Raw genomic sequence first — 17,525 nt, forward strand, 5'->3', positions numbered from 1 at the left:
GTTTCAAATCTCCCAATTGCTGAAATCTGTAGGCCTAGAATGTAATAACTATTGTTTTCCATGATAGGATTTCAACTAATCTTATATCAATTTTACTTTTTCCTTCATTTCATCTTCTTCTAAAAAACCGAACTAGGACATATTCTTAAGGCATTAGACTAAATTTGCCTTCTTCGAAAAACACAATCTGAAAAAGAAGAATTTATAGAAATTTTAAAATAAAGTTACCTAATTGTTTATGTTTTATTGAAGATCTAGAACTCCTCTTGGATAGGATATGAAAAATTAATGTTTTATTACTTTACCTAAAAAAATTTAGTGACAAACATGTAAATCATTCACTAATTACCCTAATAAAAGGAAAATTGCTATAGCATATTGTAAAATTTCAATAGTGTCATTTCAATATTGCATTTTCCTTTGATATTACAAATTCTAGTTCTATAGTATCCTTTTCACATTTTATTAGATGATTTTTATTATTGGACAACAAACATTTTAACAATTTATCAATATTTTTTTTCATATAAACATAAACATAAACATCACAGCTAAAAGTTTCATTGGATGTCTCATTCAGAATTGAACTTAGGTGTCACCATTAGCAACTCTTCACTTTAACCAAGTAAACTCAACCTCTTATACTAAAAACTTATAGAAAAATTCATATCAAATTATATAGAAAAAATTGTAAGAATCTAAAATAATGTAAGATAATAGAAATTGCATATTAATTAATCACATATTCAAGAAAAATAAGATAATCTTCTTCCATAAGATCTTAACTCTAATGATTAAGAACTACTGAATATTTTCCATGTTATGAATATTTTACATCAAACATAACACTAAGATATAATTTGGTGTCTTCCCTCCTTGTTGAAATTTGGGGACATTTTGTTTACTTTAAACCTTTATTTTATTCTAACGATGAGTTTTCATTTCTTTTTCTTAAGCATCTTATTGGCTTTGATCAATAAGAAATGAGATGATGTTATATAAATAATGAAAATCATTTTTCATTGTATATCATGTGAGGTCCAAGAAAATAGAAGTGTGTCATCATTTTATCAAGGATCTAATTGAAAGTCAAGTAGTAGAGCTAAAATTTTGTGGAATAGAAGACCAAATTGATGATATATTTATGAAAGCATTATCTATTGCCAAATTTACCAAACTTAGAAATCTACTACAACTAAAGGAGGTTCATACTCTCTCCAAATAAATATTATGGTGGAAATATTGGGATAATGTTTACTCAATCAATCAAATCAACACTACATGTAAAGTGCACATTTAATGAGAAAGTTCTAGAATTCTCCTAAAAGTGCTCTAAGGAATAATCTAAAAGTTTTTTTGCTTCCACTGTAAGCTGAACTACACAAATTTATATAGAGGGCTCTATAGAGTTTATAAATAAGGTTGTCTCATTTGAAGTTTTGTGTAACATATTTGCAGTGCTCTATTAATAAAGTTAAAACATTTTAGTGTGCATATGTACTCTATTTAGTTTTTTTATACTACTTTGTCTTCCTATATTCTTCTATTATACTTTGTTCTATTATACTCTTTTTAACAACTCAATATACTAGAGGAGAGAGAACTAGTATTTCTAGACCATGCATAGTAATTGAAAAGAATAAAACAAGGGCATGGTAAATCAATACTCTAATTCACTTACCTTTTATTTTTCTATTTCCTTCCCAAATCCTGTGTGTCCCCTTGACTTTTCTTAGTCCTTTTATTCATATCTCAAATATTATATTCTCAAACAGGTTAAGATCCCGACCATTTCTTAATTATATGTTGTTACTTTCAGTTGAAGTAATATTTCCAAATATTACTAATTTCTAATTTTATCAAAATGCCTCCCCAAAATAATATGAAATCTAGAAATAGAATGAAAAACATAGTTGTAACATGGTGATTATGAGTTGAGAGAGTAGTAATGTATATAAGCCATTGTAAGTGAAGACTCTTTATTGACAATATATTTTTGATGAATTTTTGGTGAGTATATGAGAGGCATTCATTACTAAACATATATTATTGTGTTATAAAGAACCTTCTAATTGTGTTGTGTATACCTATGCACTAGATACTATAGAGGTAGTCACAATGGTATCCTCCCATGGAACTCATAAAATGTGCATAAGGGGTATTTTCATAATCAAGATGGATTGGAATAAAAGATGAAAAGTAAGTAGTCTAAGATTTGAATTTAAAATAAAATCTGTCATCTGGGAATATAACATACAAATGTTCTAATAGATTCTATGATTCAAAAAGACATATTCCATAAAAAAAAAACCCTTTTAAACTTATGTTACTTGGCACAAAAATGTCTAAAATGACTTTTCCTACCTATTCTAAGGAAACAAACTATCAATAAATGTCACTATGAAGTATTGAACTTAATAATAGTAGACAAGACTTCTCTCAATAAGCTATCATTTTCACAATCTTGAGTGTAATGTTACAACTTTTTAATGCTCTCCCACTCTATTTGTCGTTATATTATTCATTTATCATTCTTGCCTAGTTATCATTATTATCATTTGATCTCTATTAAATTAGGGTTTTTCTCCATGACATGGATTGTTTCTATTATGCACCTTTCTATCTAATAACTTTTTATCTATTTGTGGAGGTCAAAATGACAAAATAAGAGTTTGATAGAAGCAAACCTTTTATAACTCCAAATATTATTTCTATCTCAATGTTTGTACATTATGAAAAAATTCAATCAATGAAGGAAGCATTTATAATGACATTAAATTAGTGTAGTTTGTACTTTAATCAATAATATTAAGTTGTTTAAACTACAAAATTTTGGTACATTGCTCATTTTCTTTAAGGCAAAGACAATATTCTTAAAAATACAACATATGATTTTGAAATAAGACTTGACATTGTTTAAGACGAATAAGTTTAATCTTGAGGTTAAATGTTACTAGTGGATAGATTAAGGTAAAATCATACAAATAGTTGTACATTTGGTTCCATAAAATTTGAGTTTCAAATTGCCACACACACACACATAACACAATTCTATAAAATATATAATCTAGAAAATAGTTCATGTGTTCATGATTCTCGAAAAGAAAAAAATATGTGTCATAAGAGTTATATCTTCATATTAACATCCCACTATATTGAAGAGACTAAAACTCTCAACCTATTAGAACAAACAATAAAATAACAAAATGTTTCTACTCTTCACATTTTCATCATGAAAAAGTAATTTAGTTCAATGAAGGAGTTCAATGTCGAATGAATTCACCCCAATATGATCCTATATTGTCATTTTAGTTTTCAATATTGAAGACTAAAACTCTCAACCTATTAGAAAAAATAATAAAATAGAAAAATATTTTTCCTCTCCTCATTTTCATCATGATAAAACAATTCAGTTCAGTGAAGGAGTTGAATGTTGAATGATTTAACCCCAATATAATCTTATATTCTCATTGTAGGTTTCAATATTGATGGTCATTTTCAATCAACCAAAATAGGTTATCAATAAATCAAACGAAGAATTCATACTCATATGTCACAACATAGATCAACATCTATGAAAATGTTAGCATTTAACCTTGCATATAGCTTATAATCTATTTTGATTTCAAATGCAAATTTCTAACATAGAAGGTGCAGTTTTAGTTACAAAGAAATTAGATCTCAAGGCAACACCATAATTATTTTTTCAATACCAATTTGAAAAAAATACCATAATCCCTGCTATTTACCCTTAGGGCCTATTTGGCTGCAAGAATTGCCGAATGTGACATTCATCTATGCTGGAATAAGCTCTCTTCTAGTATTTGTGCATTCTTAAAACAAGTTCTAGAATATCGTTTGAACCTATTTGGTTGACCTAGAAGAGGAGTCGAAATATGCATATTCTATGTTTGGTTGTAACAATTGAAATAGGAATAGGAATAAGTTCTAGTTTAAAATTTTAATAAATTTTTTGTTTAGTTTGGTAATATTTTAAATGAACAAGATTTTTTTATTTATAAAAATTGGTTTATATTAATTTTTTTAAAAACTAAATTATTTTAATTAGTTTTATTTTTAAAATTGACTTTATAAGTGAAAGATAAACCACAACCTTTGAAATTTATCAAAAATCAGATGACATATTATATTATATATTATAAATTAAATTCTAAAATTAAATCAAATTATTTTAAGATCAAAACTAAAATCATTTTAATTTTAAATATCTTAAAGAAAATAAAAAATACAAATAAGTTAAGACCATTAATATGATATTTAAATGATCTTTCAATATAGTTTCAATTAGTAGACCTAAACATAAGATTTATTTGTAAAGATAGTTTTATGAAAGTTTAGGAAATATATCAAATTTTATGTTAGTCTTTTTTGTCATTTAAAAAAAACACATATTAAACATTAAATATTTTTGACATAGTTTATATCTTATGATAAACAGAGAAAATAGTCCAAAAATGCATTTGAGTGGCAAAATACAATCAAACAACAAAATCATAGACCCAACAACCCATCAAAATGAGTTTATTAAAAATTGGAATAAGAATAAGCTATTCTTATTCTCTCTTTTTTTAGAAATCTCGCTATGCTCATTTTGGGGTCAAATTAGGATAGGTGAATTCTAATTCTAATTTTGTATTTTGCAAACAAACGTCAAATTGGTGAATGCGGATATCTAGATTTTCCTATTCCCATCCAATTCCTATAACCAAATGGGACTTTAGCTTCTTCTTTTTTTTTAAACTGTGGTAATATGATTAACCCAAATTAGTTTTTGAATCTAAATAACAGTTCAAAGTTATACCTCGGGAAAACAACATAATGAAAAATTAGCTTAGCCCAAAGTATTACATGAATATCATGTTAGATGGTAAAGAGGAAAGTGATGAGCATCATTTTAAAAGCTTCTCCGATAAGTGAGGAAATATGTGACTGAGTGGCAAAATTCCTAAAATAGAGATGATGAAGGGAACATCAAAAAGCAAAACGTCCAATAAAAATGAGGAGGAAGGAAAAAAAAGTGAGAATTTAACAAGCAGCTTAGAACTGGAGGTGATGGGTGTTAGTACAAAGATGCCTAAAGAAGCCAGTGCTCTCTCAAAGTTGCGACATTTAGTTCACAAATCATCATTTTTTTCTCTCTCTTCATATTGGCTTGGATCACTTCAGGGTGGCCACACAATGGAAGATGATGTAATCTATAAATGAGTAAAGCTTAAATGAGTAGGACAATCAGTGATTTTGATCTCAAAAGAATGATAGTGTTCATTGCAGCCATGAATGTGCTTTGAACATGATATGGATGTAATGTTGTTTATGTATTTGAACTTTGGCAGGTCATATTACCCTATCTCTATCATTTTCTCTAAAAGCCTTTTTATGTAATTCCCATTTCAAATTAATGATACAACGTAACTTGTCAAAACCATTCCCACACATCTTCTTCCTACCCATTATAGATAGGGACTTAGTACAAAGCTGCTTACAGCCCTCGTATTGTTAATTAAGTGAACTAAAATACCAATAAAATATATTTGACAAAACAGAAATTACATATAGAGATGGACAATCACATTCATCAAATATAACAGATACATGTTGTAACTGATTATATATAGGAAACCAACCAGCATAACCCTACATATTAGTAGGATAGTTGAAATATATAAAAATACTGCAAAATCTTGTTTGCGCCTTACGTTGTCTTCTCTTGATCACTTAGCTAATCATTCTTCTTACTTCCTTGTTTGACTACAAGTTATTAATAATCTGCACTACTGAGGGTGCTGCAGTTGCCAACAAAAGAACAACGCCCCAAAACATAGTGAAAGCTTTTAGAAGCTTTGGGTTTTTCTCCATGAGGTCGTTAACTCTCACCACAAATCGTCGTTTGTACCATTCATTGACATCCATCTTCAATTCCTCAAACTTGTCTTTGTCAGCGATACTGAAGTTGAAGAGGGAACTAACTTCCTCATCGGTCCCAATGGAGCTCTGGATTATTCCCTTCTTCCTCAGCAAAACCGCATCCTTCTCAGAAAATGGTTCTTATATAATTATAATGGGGCTAAGTTGATAGAATTACATAATTTCAGTAGTTAGGGATAAAAGAGAGATCAAAGATCTCATGTAAGGGGAGAGAGGGAGAACTTCCTCTACTATTTGACTACAAACACTAAAGCTGCTAATTAACTGATAGATGAAATGGAGGTAGGGTTATCATAAATGAACCCTCGAGGCTTAGGTATGAGTTTGAGGACTCCCCTAATCACATGCACTTTATATTATTAAGTGTAAGCATATGCTTAAGAGATGATGTTAAGTTATCACTAGCATGGGAATGAGGAATTTTTCAAATCATCATTTCTATGATAAATCATCATTTGAAATCAGAAAAGATGCACAGAACCTGCAAATTTTTTTATAAACATTCATTAAAAAGAAAATAAAAATTACAACTTCATTGGTATGTTATTTTAGTTTTATTTTCATTTATCAGAACTTTAAGAAAATCCAATGTAACTTATCTCATATAAGAAATTTCTATTGAAATTTTCTTCATCTCCAAGAGATGATTATAGGAGATGCAAAGAAAATTCATTTGATGTATATCTCCATATACATCTCCAAGATGAAAATATATCTTTGAGTACGAAAGAAAGGTACTAAAAATTGTCATATGACTTTTCTAGTAGAACTAGAATTTTAAAAAGGGTCACATAGTGACTTAGCACTTACTTTTAGTTATTAGTATAAATCTAGTTTTAATTTAATAAATCTATTATAATATAGAAAATATTTTAATTAATAAAAAATATATAATTGTAATTTTTCTAATGATATTTGTACAAATAAATTTGTTTTATTAGAGTTGTATAGATAAATATATTTAATTAAAATATTAATTTAAATTTGAATTAAAAATAAAATTATTGATATATATTTTCTATTGCATATATATCATATGGTGCTATTATATTATAAATAAATTATAATATCAATATAATAATATTTCATAAAAGATTATATAATATAAATATATAATATTTTTTAATATTTTCAATTGAATCACAAAAATCATAATCTAAAAAATTATAATATTTTAAGGATAACAATGATGAAATATAATAAGACTTCTTATAATAATAATAAAACTTATTTCAAAATATAAAAATTTCTTATTTCAATTAAATATTTGAATTTGTTTAAAAAAATTAATTTATTTTAATAATTAACTTCTTAAAGATCAAATCATAAATTAGTTTTAAACTTTTGTTTTATATTTATTGTAAACAATATTTTCATATTTTTAAAAAAAAAATTGATGGAAGTCATCTACAAATAAATTTTAGATATACCGGACGTGCCTAAAACTTTTAGAAACTTTTAAAACTATATATTTTACAAAATGTGTAAATAAAACCTTATAATACTCCCTCTCTTATGCTACCTATTTTCCATATTAAAATGACTTAACCATTCACATGGAGGCCGGATAATTTGGTAGTCTCTACTAAGATAATTATTCTACATCTTATTGGCACAAAACCAAAATAAAAAGCATATCTAAACAAAGCTTGAGTAGCTTAATACACTCCACCTTAATTTACTGTGTCTTTGTATTTCATATTTAGCAAGATTTTAAGAGTAAGAATGGAAGATAAGGTCAGCAAGATTGTTGCCATTTTAATTTGATGCTTCTAAAAACATCTTCAACAACTCGATAGAGTTTATCATCTTTTTGCTTTTTGTTTTTTGGAATTCCTATCTAAAGAGCGTGCACGCTTAATGGTTTTCACTGCTTTTCCAGAGCTCAACTGAATGGTTTCGGAGGTTTTTCTTATATATTTTGAATGTTCATCGCTAAGAAAACTTAGGTATCAGAAATTGCAGCGATTCGGTCGAAATTGTTTCTGAGCTCAGAGTTGATCTCTCAGGCACAAAAAAGTTTTTTAGCATTCAAGGTAGGGATTTGAAACTCTAATCCTTCAAATTATATTAGATTTGAAACCATTTTGCATGCATAGATAAGTTGTATTGAAACAAACAATTTAAGTTTTGGGTGTTTACAATCATAACAGTTGTGGTAGAATCATGTTTTTTGGGGTTTCATACACTTTTAGCTGTTTTTGATGTTTCAGGAGTGAGCAAGAATGGGCAAGGTGAAAATCCCTATAAAGAGAATAGAAAACCCTAATGCGAGGCAGGTGTGTTTTTCCAAGAGGAGGATGGGAGTATTCAAAAAGGCCAGTGAACTCGCCATAATGTGTGCAGTAGAGATTGCAATCATTGTTTACTCTCCTGCCGGGAAGGCATTCACATTTGGGAGCCCTGATTTTGATTATGTGATTGATAAATATCAAAACATTCCAGTGTTTGTAAATGACAAGAAGGTTCAAAAATCACGGAGGGCAGAGCATCTATACAGCTCATTACTGAGGGAGCTAGATGCAGAGAAGAAACACACGGAGAAGCTGAAAAGACAAGAAAGAAATGCACAAGTGGATTCATGGTATAGAAGAAATGTTGAAGATTTGGATCTTCATCAACTGAGGGAGTTTGGGGATTCACTGAAAGAATTCAAGAAGGGAATCAGTCAGGTTTTACAAGAGAGGGAGCAATTGAGGTTTAGAAAGAAGGCCCTTGATGAAATAGAGGCAGAGTTGATGTCTGAAGAACAGCAGCCCCATCAAGGAGCAATGTGGGGTGAAGAAGAAGAAGAAGCAGCCATTAATGGTGGTCAGTCTGTAATGGCTTCTTCTCCCAATGGAGATGGCAAGGACTGGCCTTTCTTGCTTCCTTGTGAAAATTCGTTTGTCACTAATGAAGGCATCCCTTCTCATTTGCTTATGCCGCATGAGGGCTGCCTTCCATTCAATCTTGAAATGTCTGAGTTGCAAAGGGTGGTCATGCCTGGAGATAACTGGCATTTACTTTCTGATGACTGATTTTGAAGGTGACTGTAATTTCTTCTTCTGTAACCAAGTACATTTCTAGGTCATATATGTACTGAACTGATACTTTTTTTTCTGTTTTCATAAGAATGTAATGGGCAATGAAGTTTTTCCTAAATAATATGAATGTAATGGGTTCTGCTGAATATTTCTGAGGGTGACATAATCATGTTGTGTGTATTTAGGTTTTAATGGAGTCAAATCATCACATTAGGAAGAGATTGGAAGAAATATTTTATATTGATTGTAGAATGCTGTTTTTGTGTTCTATTTTTTTGATGAATAGTCCTTTTCAATTACAGAAAATTACTAAAATTACAATTCACAAAAAAGGGCCGGGGGATACAGGATCACCCCGCAAATGAGTTCAATCAGCCGAAGCCAGAATAAACAACATGGCCGCGGCCAGAAACTATAAACTATTCATCAAAAAAAAAAATTTAAAACAACCTCAAGCTACCAAGACAGTACCAGCAGAGGGAGGAGGATCATCTTTATCAGGAAATTCTCACGCATCAGTGGGATTGTGAGGCGACCTAGGAACAGTCCAGCTGTCAGCAACATTTGCAGGATCTAGGGTAGTCGCAATCTCCGCATCCTTCTTGTCTGGCCGCAGAGGAGAAATTGCCAAGGCTAGTCGAAGAAACTTGCCAGAGTGCACCCATCTAGGGGGAGGAGCCGGAGACTAGCCAGAAGACCGCCTAGGGGGGGGGAACTTGGGGACCAGCCAGAACCACCACGCGGTGGGGAAGCAGAGCGGCGCCTCCAACTGCCTTGACCACCACTGGGAGAGCGGTGGCGGGGAACCTGGGAGCACGGCATGTGTGAATGGCGGCCAGAGGACTGGCATTGAGAACGGCAACCGCGAGACGAGGAGGCATTGGCCGAGGCATCCGGAGGCACTCTGGAAATGGTACAAGGAGCATTGCCCCAGTGATTTAACAATTCCTGTAAGTGGGCAACCTCCAGGGCAACTTTATTAGCTTGCACCTGTATCTGCATAATGACATTGTTACAAATGCATGCCTTAGTGTACATTGCAATGTTAACATCCAAAAAACTGAGTGAATAAAACTGCATTCCTATCTTTCCATAGAAAAAACAAAATTTCCATCCTCAAAGTATGCCAAATCTAGGAGAACTTCCGAGGAAATCTGAGGGAATCACCCAGCAGGATCATGTGCCATGAAAAAGGTTCGGGCCTGAAAGGCTTGAAAAAATCATGAATCCAGTGCCAATAATTCTGAGCACGCTTGCAAAAATAAAAAATATTCAAAAAGGACTTAGGTTGCCCACAAAAGGGGCATCTAGGATCAGGAACCCCAATGTGCTTGAGCCAAGGCTGCAAGGGAAGACCTTGGAAGGCAAGGCACCAAGCAAAGTGAGCAATCTTAGGTTTTGTAATGGCACTCCAAATGGTGTCGAACCGTTTTCTCCATTGAGAAAGTGAAGAATGCAAATGCCACCGTTGATTAAGCGTGTCCACCATCGGAAGGTGGGGCGAAAGCCATCTGTATCCCATATTGGGCTTATAATTGGTAAATGGAGTGGCAGGAAACCACTTCCAATCATACCACCAAGGACGAACAGACTGAATCCCCACTTTATGAAGTAAGTGCACAGGGATGGAAGAAAATAGAAGGTCATAAGTCTGGTGATCAGTACGAACAAGGCGGTATTGAACTTGCATATCCTCCCATGACCTGAAATTCATGGTGACTCTTGAAAAAATGTCCTTGGTAGTGCAGATGCCACGTTTAAAGAAATGCAGAGCACTGGCACCTTGAGTCTTGGCAAGAGGAATACCTTGGAAGGAAAACAGGGGGGACCACCAAATGTTCTATTGATTTAAGGACAACCCATTGTGAAGCTCATCACCAGCCCAACAAAGCCAAGGTTTAAGAGCTTCCCAGGCTTTCTAGATTCTCTTTATAACAAAAGAGCCCTGTATGACCACTGGTTCATGCATAGTGAAAGGAGTCTGAAAACCAATCCCCTTCTACGCCGATCTATTAGTAGGGAAGCCTGAAGAGATGCAATGCCTGACAAGAATTTTCCAGGCTTCATCTCCAGAAATAGCTCTGATAATCCATTTAGCATAGAGGGCAAGGCCCTGCTTTCGAGTGGAAAGCAGGTCGAGACCCCCAGATTCCCTTGGGAGACAACAAAAATCCCAAGCAACTCTGTGAAAACCATGATGGTCAGAACCAAAGGCCCAAAGAAAATCTCTGAGAAAACGTTCTAATTTGAGATAGGAAACTTTGGAGGGAGCCCAACAAGAAGAATAATACACATGGGTGGCAGCCAAAATCTTAGAACAAATCTGGAATTTACCAGCAAGAGACAGTGGCTTAGTGATCCAATAATCAAGCTTTTTGCTAATCTTTGTAAGCATAGCATTCCAAAGTTCCACAGGGGAAGCCTAGAAAGCAAAGGGAATGCCAAGAAAGCGAAAGATTTCTCCATGAGTAACCCATTTCCATTGGAATTGGCTAAGCCAAGGAGGAGCTGGCAAAAAAGACTGCCGGTAGCAGAGCGTTTTATGCCATTGAATGGCAGAGCCAGAGGCTTGACAAAAGTGTCAAGACAATTTAAAGCATTTTTGATGTTTTCTTCATCTTCAAGAAGAGTAAGAAAAGAATCATCAGCAAAATGACCATTGACTAACTGGGAGGAAGAATCAGGCAAGGAAATGCCACAGACCAGTTCTGAAGACACAGAGTAAGCAAATAAATAACCAAAACCTTCAGCAGCAAGGACATAAAGCGCTGGAGCTAATGGACAACCTTATCTAATGGAATGAAAAAGTCCAAAAGCTTCAGATTGTGAATTATTGATGGTGATGCAAGCATTAGCATCACCAAAGAACATCTCCACGAACTGAAGGAAATTGGGACCAAAACCCAGAGCCTGAAGCATAGCCAAAATGAAAGGCCATTCAATGCGATCATAGGGTTTAGCAAAATCTATCTTTAAAAAGATAGCGTGCTACTTGGACTTACGGGCCCATTCCATACCTTCCCAGACAGCAATGATGTTGTCAAGAATATACCTGGATTTGATGAAGCCAGTTTGTTCAGGCCGCACAATTAGAGGAAGCATATGGCAGATTTTGAGAGAGAGCGCCTTAGCAATGATCTTATAAGACACATTTAGGAGGGTGATGGGCCTCTAGTTGCAGATGTCCTCATGATCAGCAGCTTTAGGTATGAATTTAATATTGCCTTTATTTCTGATCGCTCCTAAGCTTTTAGAATGGTATGCTTCAAGATAGACTTTGTGCAAATCAGGAACAATTTACTCCCAAAGATGTTTGTAAAATTCATAGGAAAATCCATCACACCCAGGGGATTTGTCATCCGCCATGGAGTAAACTGCCTCTTTAAGGTCTCAGAGGAAAAGAAGTTGCTCACAGAAAGCGCGTTGCTCAACCGCGAGGCAGTTTGGAGTAACAGTGATACACTTTCTGAGAGCCTCCTCCTGAGCAACCGAATGGCCCTGGGAAGCGAAAATGTTCTCATAGTGAAGAACAAAAGCTGGCAGGATGTGAGGCAAACTGGAAAGAACATCAATTCCTTGTTTTATCTTTCTAATCCCAACATTGGTGTGATGGGCTTGGAGAGCCTGGAAGAACTCCTTCGAGGCTTTGTCGCCAACCTCCAACCAGTGGAGACGGGCTTTGATTTGAGCTCCTCAGGCAGCATAGTTATCAGCAATTTTCTTTTCATGGCGAAGCTTGGCAAGCTGAATTTGAAGATCCACATCAAAGGGGTTGAAGATGAGCACTTTAGAGGCTTTTGTGAGGGCAAGGGTGTTGGCTTCATAACACTATTTTTTGAAAATTGCCAGCTGACGCCCGTAGATGCGCAAAAAATGAGCCATTCTGGTAATGGCATCATTTCACCATTGAATCCAACCTCGATGGGAATGTGGACTTGGTTCCAAATTCGAGACACATTGTATGTGGGAGATGGTGGAAGCATGCAACAGCACATACATGTTGAGAAAGAATTGAGACTTGGCCACTTTGGGGATAGCTGTTTGCCAAAAAATGCCAAAAAAAATGGGATAGTGGTCTGACAATGTCACATCTGTCAGGGGAATGACAAGTAGATCACGATCTTTAGAAAATGAAAAAAAAAAATTGCGCCAAGATCATAGCACGATCAAGACATTTCAATATGTGGTTAGGACCGGCTCAAAAATTGGACCAAATGTACCAAGCCCCACTATCATGACGGTGGCTAGTATTGGGATCAAAAAGGCCCAATTTATGACGCATGTAAAACCAGGCTTCTCTTTCCCTCGCTATCCAACGGAAAGGTAGAATGCCATCTTTTTCAGAGGTCGCTTCAACCATATTGAAGTCCCCACACAGGACCCAAGTAGCTGGCAGCAGGTTGTCAGCAAGCCAAACCCACATTTGTGCCCTTTCCACAACATCATTGGAGGCATAAACATTAATGACTCCAAAACAATGATTGTTAATGGAAAGAAAAAGCCAAATAATATGGTGTGTGGGGTTAGAACCATACGAAATAATAGCAGAATGTAGGCGAGGTGACAGGAGAGTAACTACACCACCTCGGCCAACTTCATGCTGAGAAGAAAACATGACGTTATCCTGCCAAACGATGTGGCATGCAGTAGAAAGCATATAACCAGAAATCTTAACTTCTTGCAGGCAAAGAAAATCTAAATTCCCAAGTCTATGACAGGTATCCCGGACATAGAATTTTCTGGGGAGGTCTGTAAGACCTCAAACATTCCAAGAGAGGAAGTTCATGAGAACTCTTCCATATCATCCTCGTCCTCTAGAGAGGAGTAACTATTCTGCAAAAAGGTAGAAATCGGGTGGAAGTCAGACGGAAAATCCTCTAGACTTACAGCCTGTCGTTTGACCCCTAATATCTTCGCATGTCTAGGAGGACTGTGAGAATGTCTTGTTGCTGGTGGTACTATGGAAGAGACTGCAAGATGAGAACGAGCCCTAGCGAAGGACGAGGCCCTGGCGGCCGCCTTAATCCCCTGCGAACTAGCAGGGTTTGAAACTTGCGAAATTGAAACAAGTGCAACAAAAGCCACTGACATCTCCATGCTAGATGGCACTAACACTTCAGTGGAAGCAGGAGGAATTGCGTTAACTACTGCATAGGATGGCTTGGGGGCCAAAGGATTCAAGGTAGGCTTGCCTTTGCGGGCAACAGTAACCCGTTCTTCTTTTTTTCCTTCGACCTATTTGACAAGCGTCGCTTTAGGCTGGGGTTTGACCCTAGGCGTAGCCAAAGGGAAATCCCTAATCTTGTGTTCTACAAAATCGCACCTATAACAGGTGTTAGGTAGGTTCAAGTAAACCACCTTCTGTACGAAGATTTGAGCGCCAATCTGGATTTCCACAGAGTCCTTGAGATCTTTAGAAAGATCAACTTCAATGCAAACACACCGTTGAGGGCGAGCATTAAAAAATTTCTCTGGCTCTTTGGTAACAACTTTTCCAAGGGCTTGGGCAATAGACTCAATAAAAGGCTAGCAAGGCAAGGGTAGACCTCGAAATTCAACCCAAACAGGAACCCTAAGCTTTTTATCATCCAAGACAGAGAAGTCTTGGGACCATTTCTGAAAAACAAGTAGAGAGGAATGCACAGACCAAGGGTCGTTGGTAAAAACCACGTCTGCTTGTGATGGGTTAGCAAAGAGAAATTAAAAAAAACCTTTGGTAAGGTTTTGCATAGCGTCAAGGCAGACTCCATGAGGAGTCCAACTTTTGTTGACCCATTCTCTGAGCATAGCTTCAGGGGGAGTCCTACCAACAAAATACCCTATCAAGGTATGTTGTTCTAACCAGTCACATGCAGCATCAAATTCTTGCAAAGGAAGGACAATATCAGGATTACCTCATGGAAAACCTTTGGGACAAACTTCTGCGGGTGTCTGTTCAATAGCGGTGCTATGGCAGTCTGAAGCAACAGCATAAACACCAAAAACAACTGGTTCACCGCTGGCTGAAGCCATTATATCCTAACCTAAAGCTCCCCCAGTAAATGCGGTATGCCAAGTGCTGACAGAAAGGGAGTGCAAGCGAAGGGCCATATGCAAAAAAAAATTGAAATTTCGCATGAAGCAAGAAAACCCTAGCAGAGCAAAAATTCTATATCTGTGTTCTATTTTGAAATAACAATCATCAGAAACACATACTCCAAAATAACGTTGAGTTCCTTTTCCTGGCAAACGTCCACAGCCATGAGGTTCCTGAAGATCAAGCCTGCGGCATCAGAAACCCATATCATAGGCAAAAACAGAGTCTTTTCCTTTTTGTCAAAGCGGAGGGAATGGGCATATGGGACTCCCTTGCACGATCTAAGTTTCATTCCATTATTGTACAAGTCTGTTGCAGAAGCCATCAGGTATTGATAATGATACTCTTTCTTACGTTTATGAGCTGAGCCTCGCTTATGAGGATGATGATTCAGAAGACGATGGTGATGGCGATGATGAACATGGTTGTCCTTTGCCCCTAGTATTGTAATACCAACACCTTCTATCTTTTCTCCTTCATGGATTGTCTCTGACTCATGCACAATGAAATAAAACCCCAAAATGTGTTTGTACTCGTGTAGATCCTTGTAATTTAAGTTGAGGGGTTCTCTCAATTTGGCCTTGCGCTCTTTATGCTCATCCCCTGTTTCCCCTATTGTTTGCTGCAGAGCATATTCTGAGCAGCTCTGTCCTCGCCATTTCTTCTGTTAATTTGACCTCCATTTCCAATAGTCCAAGAACGAGGACTATGGGTACCTGATTTTCAAGCAATAGAAGATCAGTCAAGATATCGAATTAACAAAAGCGGACCCTGTTCCTATTAAAAATAGGATCAAGATTCCATTGTGAATCGCCATTGATGTTCCATTGTGACTCATCGCTAAGAAGCTTAAGAGTCTCCAGAATGAAGCATCCGTCCAGAGTGAAGAGCCCAACAAGGATTTCCTCTTCGCACTCTCTTGTTCCTTCGTAGCTGTCTGTAATATCTAGAAGCAAGCTCTGCACTTTTTCCACTAGAAAGTGGGCGTGCTGCTAGTTAGGTGGAAGCTGACATTCTGTGATAGAAAAGGCCCAGAGAGACCACTCGAGGCTTGTATGCTTCTTTGTTTAAGTCCTTGAGATAGTTGGGTACTCTGTTTATCGACACAAAAGAAAGCTTTCTTGACTTATGATCTACCTCGTCATCTTCCACCTTGTGAAATTCAAACCTGATCTTCACATCATCAAACCATGAGTAACATTGTTCTGTATCTACAATCTCTATTTCGGAATCTTTCCCACACTGTTTCTTGTTCTTTTCTACCTTTTTCATTTGCCCAAACCCTGGCAATGAAAAAGAAATAGTTTACAGTGATTCTAGATGTTAAAGACCAAAATCTAAGCTGGGATTTCATAATGGTTGATTTATAAAATATTTCAGTTTCTTAAGAAAAATAGACTTTTACAGTTATTATTTTTATAATTCTAGATAAGATTGAGTATGCGTTTATTAGCATCAATATTTTTGGCCATATTCAATGATCTATCATCAATTTTGAGTAAGATTGTGTGTCAGTTTATCAGCATCAACATTTCCAATCATATTCAATAATCCAGCAGCAAAATACTGATGATATTTTGATGATGGATCATTAAACTCACACTGATGATGGATCATTGAATATGATCCATATGTTGATACTAATAAACTCACACACAATTACTAATGATGAATTATTGAGTAATATCCAAAATATTGATGCTAATAAACTCACACAATATCCTGGCAAGAAATTCGGATTATTGGAAAATACATATTTCATAAATTTTATGAAGTGTTTTAGATGTTTTAAAACCTTTTGAAGAAGTTTTTAACGTAATTAGAGAAGAAAAAGTTTTAAAAGATTAATCTTGTAGACTAATTAATCTGGTGCATGTTGGTTCACTCTTTTTAATATTTTAATTTTATAATAAATATTATCAAGGTTAAGCACGTTGGGCAATAAGGTAGATTGCTGGGAGAATCTTTTTTTTAAATTATTTGTCATGTTCAACTTAACAAGTAATAAATAGTTAGAAATAAAAAATGTTATTGACAAAATTAGTGTTTTTGAAATGCTGACACGTTGGGACAGTTACAAACCTCCCAACAACTGAAATATGCAGGCCTGAACTATAAGAACTACTATTTTTCATGATAGGATTTCAACTAATCTTGTAGCAATTTTTTGTTCGCTTCATGTCATCTATTTCTAAAAAATTGAACTAGAAGCATTCTTTAAGACATTACATTTAATTTGTCTTCTTAGAAAACCACAATATGAAAAAGAAGAATTAATAAAAACTTCAAAAAAAAATTCCAAAATGTTTATGTTTAATTGAAGATCTAGATCCCCTATTGGATGAGATGTGAGAAATTATTGTTTTACTACTTCACCTACAAAAATTTAGTGACATACAAGTAAATCTTTCACTAATTACCCTAATAAAAGGAGAATTTCTATAACATGTTGTAACATTTTAGTAGTGTCCTTTTAA

At 34.9% G+C, this 17,525-nt stretch overlaps 2 pseudogenes; one reads left to right on the forward strand and one right to left on the reverse strand.

Annotated features, from left to right (window-relative positions):
- Positions 1–5,769: 5,769 nt before the first annotated feature.
- LOC149536646 (putative UPF0481 protein At3g02645) overlaps positions 5,770–17,525 on the reverse strand; it is a 34,095-nt pseudogene continuing 22,339 nt past the window's right edge.
- On the forward strand, positions 8,172–9,362 carry LOC149536647 (MADS-box protein SOC1-like; annotated as a pseudogene).

Source organism: Cupressus sempervirens, chromosome 10 (assembly GCF_028749045.1).
Source record: "Cupressus sempervirens isolate cs-2001-9-10 chromosome 10, ASM2874904v1, whole genome shotgun sequence".
NCBI lineage: Eukaryota > Viridiplantae > Streptophyta > Pinopsida > Cupressales > Cupressaceae > Cupressus > Cupressus sempervirens.